The following is a 15,893-nucleotide window of genomic DNA, read 5'->3' on the forward strand; positions in this document are numbered from 1 at the left end:
ACAAAGTATGAACTATTTTTGTTGTTTTGAAATCTTTCTCCTGCTTTTGCACCCAAAGGCCACAGCCAGGCCTGAAGCTCCTTTTTGAGAAGAGCTGCACAAACAAAGATAAGAAGAGGCCTAATTTTGTGCCAAAATGATCTGCAGCAACAAGCTCAGGCATGGTTACAGCCATATTTACTGGCATTCCAGCACCATGACTCACGTGGAATTAGCTCTCAAAGTGGAATGATGTGAGCTGAAGAGGTTTACACTTGAGGGATAAACAGACCAAGGAGATGGATTGAGAATCCAACCTGCAAGAGATCAAATTTAGGAGAGGATAGGTGTTGGTGCAGTACAACTTTCTTAGTTACTGGGCTTTTTCTTTTTTCTTTTTTTTTTTTTTTTTCTTTTTTCTTTTTTTTTTTTTATTCCCCAGCATTGAGGGCAAGGTTTTTGGTCAGTGATGCTAACCTTTAAGAGTTAATCTTTAAGAGTTAAATGAGTACCAGCAGTTTACCCTGCCTTTGTACTAGGTGAGCGTACTTCTTTTTTTAACTTGCCTCTAAGTCAAAGTGTGAATATTCAGTGACTAAAATGGAGGCAAAGGATTAGGCCATGAATTAAGGTTTATCCTAGAGGATTTTATCTGGATTTTAGTCAGAGTTCACCACCTTATTCACAAAATCCCCTAAAGATCAGGCTCATATGAACTCTGCACATGGGACTGCTTGCTTTATTGGGAGAGTTGATTAAAACCCAGGTTTTCATGTAAGAAAGCTTCTGGTCCACGTATTTTATTGTTAGGGTTCATTTAAAGTCTGGGGAGCAGACTCTGCCTTTTGAGAGTCCTACAATAACTTCCCACATTTCCTTGAGTCTGCATTCCCAGGCATTGTATCCTCCATCTCCATCCACCTCCTACCAACTGGAAGCCACTGGCAATTTATATAAATGTAGTAACTATTTTACATGCAGCCTGCTTCATTTCTTCAGGATTCAGCTCATTTCAGTTCAACAGTGCTAGAAACCAGTGGCTTGGTGTGCTGCTAGTGGGGCAGAGCTCCAGTAAGCTGCTGGTGCAAGTGCAGAACAAACCAGTGTCCTGTGAAATGCACAGCGGGATGCCAGTGACACCTAAACCATGCTGGAGACAGAGCAGATGTCAGTGGCAGGAGGAGCAGTAAGGCCAGAAATCTGGATCAGGCCTTGGAGCAGATGGCTCCACGGGCCACGGCCCGAGGGTCTATATGGGTAGGATGGATAAAAAAAAGCTCAGAGAAGAGCCAGAGCTGGGACTGCAGCAGGGTGAGCGATGGCCTCTCTGTTTTGTTGATACAGGGTGAAGTGCCGCATTAATGCAGTAGCTGTGGAGGGCAGTACATGAAATGGGATCATTTTGCTTCAATTAATGGTGGGAGGCATTTCACTTCTTGGAGGTCCCTTTCTCTGCTCCCCCTGCACCATCTCTGACCGTGATCCAGACTGGATTCCAAGTGGGAGGAAGAAAGGAAACGCACAATTATTGATTTGCTTTGCCAAAGTTTGAATAGATTCCTTCTAAAACAAAAGAAAGCTTGTTTAACTGGCCTGGAAAACATGAACGTGTACAACATTATGTACTGCCCTCTTTGTAACTCTTTCACACTGGGAGATTGTTATAGCATAAGACAGAAAAACATTATCCCAAGTAGCCTGAATTATAAATCCCAAAGGTTGTATTACACTAAAAAATCCCTGGGTGATGGCAAGAGTTGGTCTCTTTGCCTTACTTATGCAGGGGACATCAGCCTCCTAGCTCAGCATCTCATTAATTTTTGCACGGCTGGCTTTCTGCCTCTGCCCAACTCCCAGCTGGTGGCTGAGGCTTCACAATATTGAATGCAGAAGAAACTCAAGGCAGTTGATCAGAATCTGGAGTAGCACAAAATTCCTGTCACCTTGCTTGCAATTTGCCAGTCCTTTCCACTCTGGCTGGCGAATTAGTAGGTGTTGAAAAATCTCCTCCTCACAAAGAAATGATCTAGCAGTGGAAGATCTGCCACCAGTAGACCAGATGCTGCTTTTCAAGACTTGTACTTCTACCCCAAATGAATTTAGATTCACTTTTAGAACCAGTTCTTGATCTGACTGTTCTAAATATCCTGGTGTTCCTCCAACATTTCTTAATCTTTTACAAATGCAGTGAACCTTAAATGCCTATGATACCGTGCCTGTGGCCTAACAGCAGCTTCTGTACAGAGTAATGGGCAAGGGCAGAAAGGTGGCTACAAACCATCTTTGCCATCTTTGCTAATCCTTTTAGCTCAGTTCTCAGCCTAGCTTGGCTATGTTTGTCTCTGGACTAGCTTATGAGAGCAAAATAATTTGCCAACTGTGACTCCAACTGTAGTCCATGAAATAACTTACACACAGTTCACTTACAGTGAGGTTACAATGAACTTACACAAGCAAATAGGGTCTTGCCACAGTGGCACGGCAAGGCATAGAAAATGCCTTGAAGAGCTAAGAATTAGTAATATGGCTTTACTGCAGACAAGCCATGCTCCCCAGAGCATGTACATAGGCAAGGGTGTACCTGTTATACTGTTGCTACTGACCAATAGGTACTTCTAGCTTTGTAGTGTCTTCAGACATGATCCTCTAAAGGCTACAGTAGCATGAAAAGGTTGGACGTTATTGTTGTGGAATTTGTGAGAAGGACTGAGAACATGAGAAGGAGCATTTTTTTCTCCTTCTTTTGTCTTCAGGAATATATTGGCTGAAAGAGGTAAGTAGGAAGAGCATACAAGTATGGCTGATGTCTGTTTTAAGACAGATACAAGCTATGAAGGAGCAAACAAACGCTAACAGTTACAGTGAAAACGTTTAGAACCAAATTTAACTTGAATGTTTTTCTTTTAGAAAATACATGGATAGACTTCAGTCAGCCACAAGCAGTGGAAGCAACTAGCTGAAGAGAGCTACCCCATCCAGAATACGTACCCCACGATCTGCCAGTGTCATCAGCTGAGGACATTTCTGGAGAAGGACTGTCCTGGTTTCAGCTGGGATAGCGTTCACTGTCTTCCTAGTAGCTGGTACAGTGCTATGTTTTGAGTTCAGTATGCAAAGAAATGTTGATAACACACTGATGTTTTCAGTTGTTGCTCAGTAGTGTTTAGACTATAGTCAAGGATTTTTCAGCTTCTCATGCCCAGCCAGGGCACAAGAAGTTGGCACAGGACACAGCCAGGGCACCTGACCCAAACTGGCCAACGGTGTATTCCATACCATGGGACGTCCCATCTAGTTTAGGAACTGGGCAGTGGGGGCGGGGAATCGCCGCTCGGGGACTGGCTGGGTGTCGGTCTGCAGGTGGTGAGCAATTGCCCTGCGCATCATTTGTACATTCCAATCCTTTTATTACTACTGTTGTCATTTTATTAGTGTTATCATTATCATTATTAGTTTCTTCTTTTCTGTTCTATTAAATCGTTCTTATCTCAACCCGGGAGTTTTACTTTTTTTTTCCAATTTTCTCCCCCATCCTACTGAATGGGGGGGGAGTGAGTGAGCGGCTGCGTGGTGCTTAGTTGCTGGCTGGGGTTAAACCACTACAAGGACCCTGTTTTGGAGGCAGACTGTAATTACCTGAAATGCTCTCATGACTAAGTTTTTAGATTTTTTTAGACTTCCCATTTCCTCCTGAGACCAGGAACAAAAAGGCCAAAATATCACAAGAAAAGCTAGTTTTGCAGGGGTTTTGGCCACTGCCAGAAATCAGAGAGCTGGAAATTTTTATGTGAGAGAATGTTTTACTGGTTCCTCATCTGCTGAAATATGGGGTATATGTAAATGTCAAATAAATATTAGCTTTCAGGTACTTGACTGAACCCAGACTCTGAAAACTATGAAGACTACCCAAACCTTCTTCTGACTATTCATTTTCTTTTGAGTGGGGAGTATGTAGAGAATACAGGCATGGTCCCTAGAATGGATGCAACTGACACTACTTTCAGACCTCACACTCTTTTACAACACCCTTTGAAGAACACTTAAAATAATTCTCCAGTGCCTTCGTTCATCTGGGTAGGTTAGAAAACAAGACAGTTCAAAACATTCCTTCCTGTTGTGTTTCTAATAACTTGTAGTTTGGAATAACAAATAATTGAGTGCAGTGAATAGTAATCTATGGAATCAGTGTATCATTGCATCTTTGAACCAACACTGTGGGGAAATAAACCTTCATGGGCCAGGCCATCAGCCAGCTACCTGGCTTTAGGAAGAAATGTGCCCTGGGCAGGCTAACCTTAGACTATCTACTTACAAAGTTACTTGCACATTTTTGTGCAAACATCTGGTATGAACCACTGTCAAAGAAGAAACTAAATATGATGAATTGTTGATCAAATGTGGCAAATGCAGTGCAATTAAGGTGCAAATGTTTCCCATGCTAGCTTAGTTTTGTGACAACATTTTTAATATTGAAAAACTCCCAAAAGTTCTACAAAGCTCCTTCCCTTTACCCAATTGTCTTTTCCAAAGAGAGACAGACAAGGCCCAAACAGGTCCTGCCCAAGCTGAGTGCTGACCCTGCTCATTGTGCAGCAAGATCTTCTTTTTCCTCGTGTCTCTGGTTCTCAGCCTATCACTTTCCTCAGGCTGATGGTAGCTATGACAGCAGAATGAGGACAAGGATCTGATCTTCTAAGAACACGTCTAGAAATGAAAAACTCCAGCTTTCTTTTCTCTAACTTGGTTTGCCACATCACTTTGTGAAATCATTCAGGGAGAGATTCTCATCTGAGTTAGGCTGGTAAGAGTATGGGGATGGCATTTGCATTCAAGCTTTTCAGACCAGTTTACAGCCTCCCTGTGAATGTGTTTTCATATTTGAAAAATAAGTTAACCTAACAGGAATTTTATGGGGACTGAGTAATAAGGCCTGGCTATTTACAGAACAAACACAGGTACGAAGTAAAACAGAGAATTGAAACCTCTTGCCCAGGCTCACATGATGTGGCAGTGGCAAAGAGATGGGAATAAGCCAGGTCTCCCAAATTCAAGGTTAGTCCACAGCCCTATTTCCAGATTTCCGGAAAGTGTCTGGGAGTTAATGAACCTGCTAGCTGTTCGTGCATTCCCGTCATCTTAGCTCTCTGTCTTGATACTTTCTGCTGTGTTAAAACAGCTTGACAGCCCCAGTCTCGAAGCTGGAAACCAAGTGAAGCCAGTGATTGTGAGCATTAGACAAATCTTAAAATGCTCCTCTATCATTACACAGAAAGGGAGCTGCCACTTGCCGCTCAGGCAGTTCTGCCATATACATGGATACAAATGACCAGTGCCAGTGTACAAAGGTAAATGCCTAATATATCTTAGTCTACAAGGTGCAGGCTTGAGATAGCTGCCTAGGAGAGCAATAAATGCACCACTCCTGACAAAATATATGCACATGTATGGTCAAAAGAATTTATTTGCCTAAAAACTGATGCCAGACTGTCTAATTGCCTTGGAGGCAAGGCTCTTAAAATCATCAGCAACTCCAGTTGTACTTGGATGCATAGTGAAAATATGAAGGAATCACAAGACCCCCATTTGGGGTTAAAAGCTCTCTGAAGAAGCTGGCTGGGCGTAACATGGACTTGCCGAGGTACTCTGCCTGGACGATGAAACCCAGGACACAGAAAAACTGACTATAGGTGGGCCAAGCGGGATGTGGTGTGAGGGAGTTCTTGGCGGACAGCTTTCATCCAGGTATACCAGGAGGGATGTACGGAGGTGTCCCTAGGGCACTTCTCAGCTCTGTGCCCAAATCACTAAGGAAAACGTTGGGCTAGAAGCCCTGGGTTTTCCTGCAGGGAAGCTGCTGTACTGTTTCAGGAAAGAAAAATATAAACTGTTATTTTGTCTTTGCCAAAAGTGAGAAACTCCATTGTCAGGACTCGGTAAGCTTCTGCCTTGCTTATAGTCTACAGGCTTGCTTTTTGTTATGGTTCAACTCCAGCCAAAGCACACCTGAGACACTCAATTACTGTAATTAATATTTTAGCAATGCCCCAAGCAGAAATTAGGTCCCCACTGAATGGTGTGCTGCCCAAATGCATGCAAAGATAGACTACTTGGCCTTAATAACTTGCAAGCTGAAAGGACAAACAGTGGTCAAGTTTGTGGGATATAATAGCAGAGACAAATCGAGGGAGGGTGTGATGATAGATGCGTGGCTTGTTGGCTCCATTTCTTTCTGACTCATTTGCTTTACTTATATTACATAAACCTGGATTCAGGGGATGTCATGGGGAAAATATTGTTGAAACAGGAGATGAGAGAGACTATTGGAACAGAAGGAAAGGTTGGGGGCAATTCAAGCCTGTTGGTGCACTCAGGACCCCAACTGAGTTGTGGGGAGAGGGAAAACAAAGGAGCAAATAAGACGAGCAAGAGGAAAAGCTGAGCTCACTCATCCAACAGCAACAGAGGAGGAAACTGATGGCTTGTCTTTCTTCTAAGAGATCGTTACTTAAAACAATGTTGGGCACCAGCCTTTGCAGTTTCCTTCTTTGCACAGTTGCTAGAAGGGATCTGTGCTGGCTCTTGTCCTGGCCCGGGAAAAGAACCAACCAGGGAACTGTGCAGCTTGCCTCCTCTGAGCAGCCTCCACAGAGCCTTGAACCAGACTAGCCCTGAAAATACTATAGTAGCTGGCACAGACTCTTTTGGTGAAGCCTCTCCCCACCCCCCCACCCCCCCCCCCCAAAAAAAAAATCAAGCAATCTCATTACCTCAGAGAAGCCAGGCCTTTTTCTAAGCCAAAAGCCAAGCCAGCCTGAGTAAGCCCAATGCTTTTCAATAGGGAAAAACCCAAAGGGAACCAGAGGTCCAAAGTCTTCTACCTACCCAGCTCATTAACTACCCCTCTCAAGACTTGCTGTGAGCTTTCCAGGCCTCAGAGCTCCAGCTGTCTCAAAGCCACAAGTGCTGTTGGCTCACTTCTTCCCATGACCAGCTCATTGCTCTGCTGCCTAATGTTTTAAACATACCAGGAAAAGCATACATGGTGTTAACATTGCAACTGTTGTTTGTGTGCAGGATCACTGCCTGGCTAAGACATATCTATCTTTCTCCAGGGACAACAATCCACTGCAAACCATCTTCAGCGAAAGTATCCTTTACATCTGATTCCTTTTCTCACCCTCCTCTAATTTCAAGGTATCTTTTCATGCTGAACAGGTGACAAGCATAATTTGCTACTTTGCTCGGTACATCACTTTTGTGTAGTAAAGTTCATTTACATGAGTCCATATGTTTTCCTTCACTAAGTGGCTATGAGATATTTCTAGCGTCTTCCCAGAACATGGCTCAGCTGAGTGTCTGATGCTCCAACTCAACATTCTAGTTTCGAAACTGTCCTTTTATGAGATTTATTTGGTGGCTATCACCATGATAAATAGTGCTTTAAAAGACTTAGTGTGAATACAAACCACATGAATAGCTTCCTAGTTTTATCAGGGTTTTATTGACAAATCGTTTCCAGAGCGTGTTTCTGACCCTCGTCTCATAGCAAATAATGGTGCCTCCTTAAGCCAAAGTTTACCCTACGTTAAGGTTTGTCTGTAGCTACAAATCTAAAATAGGCAGATAAAAAATAGAAATGAGCTAATTTGCCAGTGTTTCTGTATTTAAACTTTCCTCTCCTTTGAAGTAAATCCACAGGTATTTAATGATATGGGCTTCCAGAGAACGCAAGTATTTCCCCAGATAATTATTCTTTGGAAACTTCTGCAGTAACTCTTTTTTAAAACAAAACAGGCAGAGTGGGAAGGCTAACAGGAGAAAGAAAATAAGATCAAAAATGTTACCAGCTCAACAGCAAGGAACTATCAGAATCATGCAGGAAGAGCCTTGAGGCTCTTTTTCCAAATAAATTAAGTGGCTGGAGCCATAGTTGCTTTGTCTTTTTCTTGGGCGTGGGTCATGTAAATCTGAAATGTTTGGGACATAATGCACATCTTGCACATATGCACTTCCATAGCATAATACATACATAGTAGGGCAGATACTAACCATAACAACTCTTGCTGCATGCTCACCAGAGCAGGAGAAAAGTCTTGCCTTTGCACAATGCATACAGGAAGAATTTCTGGTTATTAGCAGCCCAGCTAGCTACATATATTTGTCTAAATATTCAGTTCTAAAATATAATAACATTTGGTATTACTAGAGTTTCTATAATATATTATTTTATAACAGTATTTATCTTAATAATTTATATTATATATTGGGTTTGCTTTCTGGGCATAAATCCAGAAATCCTGAAAATGCAGTCAGATTAAGCCAGCACTAAGCCAGCTCGATTAAGACGTTGTTGACTTCCTCCTTGTGCCCGTTGCCCCAGTAGTTACACCTGGTCTAAAGGGATGGGAAAGGATTCTTTCCCACTGGTCCCTAAAATGGCAGGAGTCCTGTGACATGACTAATCAACCCCGCTTCCTTCAATAAACAAGTCAAATACAGCTACGTATGGAAAACAACCCCGTACCTGGCAGAGGTTCTCTTCTCCCCTGCAGCTGGTGTTGCAGTTGGTGGTGTCGCTGATTACGAGGATGAGATAAAAATATATCAGCTACAGGAAGCGTATTGGCACCGGGTCAGCCTCAGAGCATGGCTGGAGCTTTTGGGGTCGGGGAAGTTGCTCAGCCCTCCCCCCCAGAAGCACGACAGCGACCAGCAGGCAGCCAAGACTGCCAGCCCCCGATCGTCCCTCAAAAATGAACACCCATCCCTGAACCCTCTGGAAAGCGTGGTTGACTTTCTCCCCACTGCAGGGAGGGGGTGAAGCTTTTAGAGAAGGAAACCAGCAGGAACTCAGCACTGACCGCAAGCTTGCGCAGGGCTCCTGCAGCTCAGCTGACTCACTCCCCGCTGGCAGCCTGCGCTCACGGCCAGGCAGGGAGCACAAATTGGCCGCTGACCTATTTGCAAAAGGGCTGGTGGGAACGGCAGGCGCTCACCCCGGCCTTCAGGACAGTGCTGACTCCTCGCTTCGGTTCATAACTTGCTTGATTTTGGATTGACACTAACTCCGGGGCTTCCCCGTGCAAGAGCAAGTGGTGGATAAAGCCGGGAGCCCAGGCCCAGATTCTGCTACGGTATTTGAAATAGTTCCCATGAACATGGAAGTAGGACTGGGCTCAGAGGATGTCCTCTGGTTTGAACGTGCAGTTAAAGATTTTTCGGGGAGAGAAATCTGCCCGTCTATCTTGGTGCCATTCTGCTGAAATCAAAGAGGAACTGGTATTTTAATCCCAGACATGCCTTCTATACTTTATGTTAACTCCTAATATTTTCTGGCAAAAAGAGGTTCAGTGCACGAATTTTGATCACACTGTCATCGCTCCTCCCTGGCATGGCTCCAGAAATGTATGTGTAATTTTCAACCCTATGCAGACACTCATTACTGGTTTGGGATTTTAAACAGTTTTAGATAAGAAATACATTCTCCATCCACCTTTAAATAGGGAGTTAGGAACTTGTCTGTGCAGTCCGCCTGGGCTGGTATCTGGATGGAATAGGAGTCTTAAGTTTTTTTGAAACAACGTCTGCTTTTGATATGGTTGCTAAATCTGGTTCTTTTCCTTGTTAAATTTGGCTGCCTTGATGGGGTAATCCACTCTTCCACAGACCAGATGACTAGAAAAGCTGGTTACATTTTTCAAGCAGTTCTCTTTTGGGATGATCAGGTTACAGCAAATGCATCGGCAATTACACAAACAAAAATGTATTTTAACTTCAAGGGCTTGGGTTTTTTTAGGGTAGCAGTTCTAAGAAACTGCAGAAAATGTGAAAATTGTAACATATATTAGTAGAGGCCCACTACAATGGTTAAAAGGCTGGAGCCCATGACTGACTTAGAAGGAGAGGCTGAGGCAATTGAGTTTGTTCAGCCTGGAGAAGGCCAAAAGTGGGGATCTAATTACTGTCCTAATTATTGGGTAGAAGATGGAGACACATTCTTCTTAGAGGTCAGCAGCCAAAGAGGCAATAGAGACAAACTGCAAGAAGGAAATTCCGATTAGGAAAAAAATTCCTTGAGGGCAGCTGAACGCCAGAACAAGTTGTCCAAAGAGCTTGCAGAGACTTCATCCCTGCAAGTACTCAAAGCTCAACTGGTCAAGACCCCGAGCAACCTGATCTAATATTGAAGTTAGTCCTGTTTTAAGCAGGGGGTTAGACTGGATGACTTCCAGAAGCTCTTTTTAACCTGAATCGTGCTTTGATGCTATGAAAAATATTGTAACTGGTTACCAAAACAAACACAAGTTTGACAGGTATACCACAACTTGCACAAGGTAAAAGAAACTAAATTAATTTTCATTGTGTCAAGAAGTAGTTCTGCCAATATAGGAATATAGCCTACTAATACTATATTTATTATAAAATTCTTTTATCTTCACCGGTTGTATCTGGGATGCCATATATGACAGCCTATGCCTGAGGCTCGTGAGGTCCAGCAGCTTCCCAGTGAAGCCAAGATCTTTGCTAAATTCTCATTACCAAATATCAGAATAGTTTCTCAGCTCTGCATCATACTAGTTACAGAAGATGCTCCTGGAGCACGCGGTTTTGTTTGTCTTTCATTCTGGAATGCACAGATCTCTATTTAATCAATCACAGAAACCACAAGGCTGAAAATTCACTGGGTTGTTTCTGTTCAGACTTCCAATGACATGTCTGGTGAGGTGAACATTTTGCTTGCATACACCCAGAAACGGTGCTCTCCATGAAAGAAAGGTGAAGAAGAATAGACACATTCTTCTTGATTAGCAGAGTAAAGGGTAACTCTGTAACACACCCTCCAGCTATGATAAAAGAGAGATATTTGGGAATGAAATAATAGAACTCAAATCTTTATTGACATGCAGAATTAAATACTGTATGATCATTTCTCTCTCTCTCTGGGGCATGCTTCAGAAGTGGGGTTGGACCGAATATGTGGAATACTTCAGGTTTAAACTGACAAGTAATCACAAATTTAAGAGTTCAATATGTGAAGTAATTTCAAACCTACTCGAAAAAAGACAGGTTTGGGAGGGGTGGGGTTTTTGCGGGGAAAATACTTGTCTGTAGCCAAATCTGAGTTAAGCATTTTTTTCTAACTCCATCATATTCAAAGATATGTATTTAAGACTGTGATTCTTACAGCTGGTCAAATGAATGCCACCCAAAGGTTTTTGTTCCAGAATACTGGAAACTAAATATTTACTTTGGAAATAAGGAAATTATTTTGACTTCTTTCTTAAAAAAAGTGGGTTATTTCTTTAAACAAGAAAGTGTTTTGATAATAATTACAAAATTAAACAGCTCTATTTCAGGGCAAAAAAAAGGAACCTCAAAGAATTATTTTGCATTTTTTTGTTTTTCTCTACAAAATAGAAAAATTCTACCTCACTGATTTCTGTTCTGCAGGTCCGGTACCATACATATTGTGGTAGGATTGAGTGAGTATTTACAAAAGAAGACAAAACTCCCCCTTCTTAATTAGCAAATATGGTTGTTAATAAGCTGAAGAATGTGATTTGTTAATTAGTAGTATTATTAATCTGTTGTCTTCTTTAGCATTTCCTCCAAATGCCTGTGGTTACAAATGTTTCATACATTTTAGGAAAGTGATTATACTCTTGAAAGAGAATATGCTACATTTCGTTATTTTTATTCCTTGATTTATGATTCTGTTTTAAGTTTAAGAGTCATCCAGTCAGGGAAAAACAATACTTGAAAGTACAAACACACAACATGGATAAATGTGCTGAAACGCTCAAAGGAAGCTGTTTCAAAGAGCCAAAGGACTGAAAATTATTTGTACAAGGTATTCCACAAAGAAAGTATGTAAAAAGCAAAATTAAAAACATTAAAAAGCTCAATTCAGATTTTTTTTTCTCTCTCCAAAAAGAATGGTAAATCCATAACAAACAGTTCAGCCAGCTCTAGACTCAACTGGGGTCTGATCCAGTCATTATTTTGGTACTTGAAATCAAAAGGGATTTGATGGGAATGTATGATAGATTATTTTCTGCACATTTTTAATTGGGTGACTTCTTCCCTTAAAGGGTTCCTAATTTTTCACACATGTCTCCAAACATCCTCTGCCAATATTAAATTCTGCTCAGATGGATTTTCTGTTGGAGAAAAATTTGGCAGTTACAACTCTTTGGCTGTAATCCAGTAAATCCAGATGGGAGGAGCCAGCAAATGGAAATGTTTTATGTAGACAGTACGTTACTTCTTTGTGCATCCAGATTTACACATTCCTGGAATAAAGTCAGTCATGAACTTTCTTTTGGTTCCTTTTTTACTTTAAAGAAAAGCTACAGTAGCACAGAACCCTCTTCCTAATCTTTGCAGTTCTCTGGTCTTTAGTCCACCAGAAATTACCTGACTGTATTTACTATTGCCTACACATCTCTCTCCTTTTGTCCATCTTACTGTATACAACCTGACCAAGGCATTTTTAGAAATGAAAAGTGATTTGGTCAGATGGCTTGAATAGTCGACTTAGGCAGGATCAATCTTATTAAGTAGGTGAATGCCTTATAATATTATCTCCTCTTTAGATACTCCCTCTTTTAATCTTCTGAAAAGGGATTTGAGAGAAAGAGAGAGAAAGCATTTGTTAAATTTACTTGAAAAAGAAAAGACTCAGACGTTGGGTGAATAAATTAGAGACACTCAGTTCAGAAAGAGAACTGGGATTTCCAAGTTTGTAGATGAACATTTAAGTATGGCAATAATAAGCAGTTGAAATAGTTCGGTCAAGTAAAGCAAGGTAGCTTCAAAAGACCCCAAATGGTTACATTCAGATTCCACAATTTCATGAGCGATTATTTTTGCCACAGGTTTAAACAACGTCCATCTTCTTACTCCAGTCTACTGAAGAAAGTGTCTAGAAGAATGGCTTGTACCATACCATTGATGTCTCCTTCATACAACAGTGTCAGAGGGCAGACCCAGGCTTATGGCTAGAAAGCTCCTGTATATAAGTAGAACTAGCTCTGTTACAGGGACAATTGCATGCATGCTTGAGTTACTGAGGACACGTTCATTACAAAAGTCTGCATAAGTTACTTCTTCTCTCTCTCTCTTTTTTTTTCCTTACTTTTTTCTCTCTCCTGCAAGTTTGGGTTTATTGGGGTAATTACAGAGATTAACCATCATTCCCCATTCTAAAGTCTCCACAGACAGGGCTGTGGCAGGACTGGAATTTCTGTTTCACAGGAAATTCCGACATTTTGAAATATGTCCAGGTTTGGAGGGGGGAAAAATTAAAGAATTTGTAAAGTCCTGTAAAACAAAAAAGTCACGTCAATAGAAATATATCATTTTGTTAAAACAAACAAAAAATCGATTTAGTTTTTTGCTTGTTTTTTTAAAGAACAAGAGCTCTTCTGAAAGAGGAGTAATAAATAAGAAATACACCATTCCAAAACGTTTGCAATGAGCCGTAACCAAATTTCTTTTCACTAAGTATGAATATTTCCAGCGTGAAATACTCACCTTGACATATTCCCACTGATGAATCAGCATTTTCAAAATGGAAAACACTAACTTAGAAAACGTTTGCCCAGCACTAGGAATAGATTGGGGAGCTACTTCAGAGTATTCCTTGGTTACTATTTTCTACTACGCTTTACTAACAAATACCATAAATATTATGTAAGTGTTGTCCACATCTTATACTTAGCATACTTGGCATGTAAACTAGCAGGGCCGTGACCTGAGGGTCACCTGTCTCCATGAGACTGGGAAGAAGTCTGCTCTGGAACCACCTGCTGGGCTCCAACCAGAACATCTTCACCTGAGATGGTGTTAGCAGCAGCCTGCTCCTTCCCCACTTTGTGTTTTTTTGTGCCACCTTGGCAGCATAAAAAGGCCATACAGTAGTGGAAACTAGAACTTCAAGTCTCCACCAACTTTCATGACTGCTCATTTTCACTCAAGTTAAAATGTTAACAAAGGAGCAGGAGATACAACAGTGGATGTCTGAAGAACAAACTTACACAGTCATTGTCCCCATCAATGAGATGTTTATCTACATACTTTCTCTTGTCTTTGGCATTATTTCCACGGAGAAAAAAATAACTTGGTAAGCCTGCAGAAGTACTCTCATTATGGCAGTTCAGCCTCTCCTAGGTTATCTGAATTTTCCCCCTTCACACTTCCATATTTGATGATCTGCACACATGCAGCACCATGAACCCCATCTATTCATAGATGCCAGCGCTGTCGAGGAGAAGTAGTATATTCAGCATTTTCCTCATTGCTTCTAGCGTAAAATATAACATTTTATGGCTCTTTTATGGCTCAGTTATGAAGTAATGAAATATAATTATACTCACATCACATTGGGGAGGGCTATTTGCTTTAGTGAGAATGATTAAGAAGAATACAGGGAGTCAGACCTGGGTGTAAAGGCAATTATTTGTGATAATTATGCTTAGAAGAAAACCAGAGAAGCACAGGAAGAAGATCCAACCCTAATGTAAGAGGATGCAGTTTCCAGTAGTGAGCTAAGACTGCTCAAGCCAGGCCAAATCTGTGAACCTACAAGCAATCCCACCCAAATGTGTTCATTTTGGAGACCTGTGCAGCACATTTAATGTTCCTTGACTTGTGACATCTTTGTTGCAGGTACTGGCTTTTTTTATTGGTTTTGGCCAGCCTTCAAGACCATGGTTATACAGATTATTTGAACACACTGAGATATTTTAATTGGGTAAAATATAAACATTTTGCATTTAATGAAAGATGGCTTTAAAGCCTGATTTTCCACTGCCTTGTACCTTACGTAGCCATTAGTTCACAGTAGGAGAAAGGTCTCAGAGTGCAGTTTGGCAGCTCACTGCACATGACCTTCCCATGACATTAAGCCCACTAAGCTTTTAAAAACCTTCTGCTGTGTGACTGGTTCTGCTCTGGCTCTTCCCTACAGCCACAGCAACATGATGGGGTTCAGAGTTAATGCAACTGGTCTCCAGGGATTTTCCCAAGCATAGGTGCTCCCTTGCTCATCTCCAACGTCAGTACCCAGACTTTGGAGTATATCAATGAAGAGATATTTGTTGCCAGATGCTGCTGTATTCCAGCCCCAACCCCCCCCCCCCCCCCCCCCATTATAGCACTTGGTAGGACCTCAAATAGCTAAAGAAAAGAAGTAAATCCAGAGGTTAAAGTACCAACACCTTTTGCTACAAACCTATCAATTACAGCTTGTGAGCTGTGAGCTCACTCCTCAGCATAAGTCTGGCAAATAATTTCAGCACATGCTTAACTTTAAATCTTCAGCTGTAACTATTTTATTCTAAGTATTAGTATGTAGTCTCTGAGAGCTCTCAAGTACTTCACTGATATGTTCAACTAAATAAATAAAAAAAAATACAAGGCAGAAAAGAATTTGTCCTTGATTTGAGGTGCTTTCACTGTTGGTTTGGAAAAAGTGTTTTATCACTAAATTATTTCTGATCTTTGCAAAATTATCATTGTTATGCAAATTACTCCTTGACAAAGTGTCAGAGCTGGGATTATTATGTTTTCTTGTTTTGCGGTTGCTTATTACCAGACACAAATCTTTGGCAACAGTGTCTTCAGAGCTGGGGGAAATGTGTGTAAAGTTGTGTCAGCATTGCAAATGAATTTACAAGCACGTCTTTTAAAACATTTTTTTGTACCTTCTGTCTTATTTCCCACAATATAGCAGCAATATTCTAGATCGCTTTGGAAACGTGTGCAGTGATTCTCACACAAACTGTATATATCCAGAGACTGAGTTTGCAGGTGAATGACACCCTAACCTCCATTTTTGTGGTTGTGAGTTGTAACTGATGGGCCATGCTGTGTTTTCTATTTAATCTTGCTATCCGAGTCATGTTGTAAAC

The 15,893-nt window shown here is 41.3% G+C and overlaps 1 long non-coding RNA gene across 13 annotated transcripts in view; it reads right to left on the reverse strand.

The window, feature by feature from the left end:
* Positions 1 to 8,801, reverse strand: part of LOC126037654 (uncharacterized) — a 48,339-nt gene extending 39,538 nt beyond the window's left edge. For all 13 annotated transcript variants that reach the window (XR_007505793.1, XR_007505786.1, XR_007505790.1 and 10 more), the window contains exon 1: positions 8,504 to 8,801. This is a non-coding gene — a long non-coding RNA (uncharacterized LOC126037654). The remainder of the gene's footprint in view (positions 1 to 8,503) is intronic.
* Positions 8,802 to 15,893: the final 7,092 nt, after the last annotated feature.

Source organism: Accipiter gentilis, chromosome 4 (assembly GCF_929443795.1).
Source record: "Accipiter gentilis chromosome 4, bAccGen1.1, whole genome shotgun sequence".
Taxonomy (NCBI): Eukaryota; Metazoa; Chordata; class Aves; order Accipitriformes; family Accipitridae; genus Astur; species Astur gentilis.